Source organism: Balaenoptera ricei, chromosome 19 (genome assembly GCF_028023285.1).
Source record: "Balaenoptera ricei isolate mBalRic1 chromosome 19, mBalRic1.hap2, whole genome shotgun sequence".
Taxonomy (NCBI): Eukaryota; Metazoa; Chordata; class Mammalia; order Artiodactyla; family Balaenopteridae; genus Balaenoptera; species Balaenoptera ricei.
The window spans coordinates 10,611,393-10,614,622 of record NC_082657.1 but is presented as its reverse complement, the minus strand read 5'-3'; positions in this window follow the sequence as shown (position 1 = coordinate 10,614,622).

Below are 3,230 nucleotides of genomic sequence, written 5' to 3'. Positions count from 1 at the left end.
TCGTTTTGTTTATGGTTTCCTTTGCTGTGCAAAAGCTTTTAAGTTTAATTAGGTCCCATTTATTTTTGTTTTTACTTTCATTACTCTAGGAGGTGGATCCAAAAAGATCTTGCTGCGATTTATGTCAGAGAGTGTTCTGCCTGTGTTTTCTTCTAAGAGTTTTATAGTATCCAACCTTACATTTAGATCTTTGATCCATTTTGAGTTTATTTTTGTGTATGGTGTTAGGCTGCATAAGTGTTGAGACTTTCATTGCTGTGCCCCAGAAGCTTCCCAAACTGAGCCACTCACCACCCAGCAGGCACTGTCCTTGAACTGTTATTCCTAACAATGCTACAAGGTAGATTCTATTATTATTCCCATTGTAGATAGGGAAGCTGTGGGTAGAATGAACACTAGCTTGCCTGATGGCTCACAGCTGGCTAGTGGTGAAGGCAGGACTGGTACCCAGGAAGGCTGGCTCCGAAGCTGTGCCCTCAACCTCTGGGCTATGCCACCCACAGGTTTTATCCTCCACCCTTAATTCAATTCAGATCATTGAATCCTATTGAGAAGCTGAGCTCAGGGGTTTCAGGAGTAAGCGATTTTAACATGCTTTTATTCCAGCCCATATTATGTCACCAACATTTCCTCCCATCGCTCAATATGTCTAGCAACCCCAGATTTTAGTGGCTGCGTGATTGTTCCAGTTGGCACAATCAGGACAACGGACATCAGTAAAAAGGAATGGTGGGGTGGGGGGTGGGAAGATAGATACTGGAGGTGGAAGTGGGCATGGCTTGGGAGGCTGCGATGTGGGGAAGCTCAGACCCTCCCAGTGGTCCGTGCCTTCAGGTCAGCACACCACTGGCCCTGCTGAAACGAGGGGCTGCATCTGTGCCCACTCTGGATTCACAGCCAGGGGAGCTTGAGAGAATTTGTCTCCCTCTGGGCAGCCAAAAATGCAAGAGAGCTTACAGCTATGAGCAGCTATGTTCTTGCCTCCATGGAGAAAGCCAGCCTGTAAGAAGAGAGAAGAATGAATCCAGGGTACAGAGGGAGGCAGACATGAAAGAGAGAGAAAAAAAATCCCTGCAGGGGTTTGAGCCTCTGGTTCTGGGTGTCCTATCTTGGAGTTCCCTTACAACAAATTTCCCTTTTTCCTTAAACTACTTCCAGTTGGGTTCCTGCCATGTGGACCCAAAAGAATTTCAAGAGATACACCTGCCTTGACAGGATGTACCCTGAATTTCTCCTCCATGAGAGAGTATTTTGTCAACACTAGGTTCAGCTGCAAGTAACAGAAAAACCTAAAATCATATGACATAAACAAGTTGGAAGTTTAATTAACTTTTACATAAACAGAGTCTGGAGGTAGGGCATCCAGGGCTAATGTGGAAGCTTCATAATCATGAGGACCCAGCCTCCTTTCATATTATTGCTCTGTCATCTTCAGTATATAACTTGTGATCCAAGATGGCTGCTGGCGCTCCAGCCATGACATCCACATTCCAGTCAGTAATGCCAAGGAAGAAAGGGCTAGAAACATTCTCTTTGAGGCCAATCCCTAGAAGTCCCACACAACACTTCTATACTTGTATCTACTGGCCAAAATGTAGTCACCTGGCCACACTTAGGTGAGGGGAACATAGACAATATAATTTTTGCTGGTCTAATGTATCCATTTAAAAATCAAGGTTTGTATTACTAAGGGAGAAAGGGTCATGGATATCAGGGGAATCTCTTCCAAAATCTTATCCTTCCATAGAGATGGAGGGCAACCTGCATCTTCAGTCCAAGGCCCTCTAAACTGAGAAATTTCCTGACAGGCCTTCGGAGAACTGATTCCACCAAAAAGAAACTATCAACAGTGGGCCAGTGGATGTAGCTCACCGGGGGCAGGTGGCGGCCCGGGAAGCAGGCACAAGGCCAAGGGGCTGTTGATCTCCTGTTAGAACCCAGCTCTGTCCTTTCTTATCAAGAGAGGAAACCATCCCTGCTCCACCCAGGGCAAGGTCCCTGCCTGCCAAGCTGGGAGCTGACACTAATCAATAATCCAGTCTTCCCATGAGGCAACCACAGTGAGGGCTTACCTGTGACTCCCAAGAGCTATAAATGCGGGGGGGTGGGGGGGGCCTGGTCTCCTGCAACCCCCAGAGATAGAAGACCCAGCCCCCCCCACCACTGTCTGGACAAACACCCATCCTACCACTGTCATTCAAAATACACACCTCTACCACCAGGAGGCGCCATTCACAAGGAGTACATCCAATGGAATTATGCAAGGCAGTGGCACCCTGGTCCACATCCTCATGGGGTGGGAGGAGGGGGTAGAAGAACTAGATTGAGGGGGTATATTCCCACCCCCACCCCCGTATCAGCTTCCAGAGAACAGCACGGTAAGGTGGAGCAGGATGGAGTGGCATAATAACAGTTCCTGTTACGGCCCAAATGACAGGGTCACAGCCAAGCAACAGGAAGAATTTGGTAGCAAGTGGACAACGGACTGGAGCTGGGGGGATAGGCAGACCAGTTGGAGGGGCCTCGGAGCCTCTGGGAGAAGAGCAGAGGGTGCCCTGACCCAGACAGCACATCCTAAACTCTCAGAACTAACTAGTCCCTTGGCCATACTTGTTAGGGTTCTGACCAGCTCTCTGGGGAGGAGGAATTGTGGGCTGAGAGCAGAAACCACTAGGCATCCTTTGGATACTTGGAGAAAATGGGAACGGTGTTCCAGACAAAGGGAACAGCAGGGGCAAAGACATGGGTGTAGCCTTCTCACTGGTATCCCCAAACCACAAGGCAGGTACATGGCTGGGAGAGTTACCTTTTGGAAGGCACAGGCTTGATCCCATCACCCATCCCTGCCTTTCTCACACTCAATAGTTGAAGACGTCAGGATCATATTTAGGAGACCATAAATTTATAGGACTGTGGGTTTATAGATTAAAAGCCCCAAGCTTAGAGCAAGACTTCTCAACCTTGTTCATCCATTAGAAACACGGGAGGAGACTTTCAAATACTGATGAGTGTATAAGAGAACTGTGGTACATCCACACAATGGAATACGGTTGCCCCTCGAACAACGTGGGGATTAGGGGCACGGACCCCCTGTGCAGTCGAAAACCCACGTATAAGTTTCGGCTCCCCAAAAACTTAACTACTAATAGCCTACCACTGACCAGAAGCCTTACTGATAACATAGACAGTTGATAAACACATATTCTATATGTTATATGTATTATATTAAT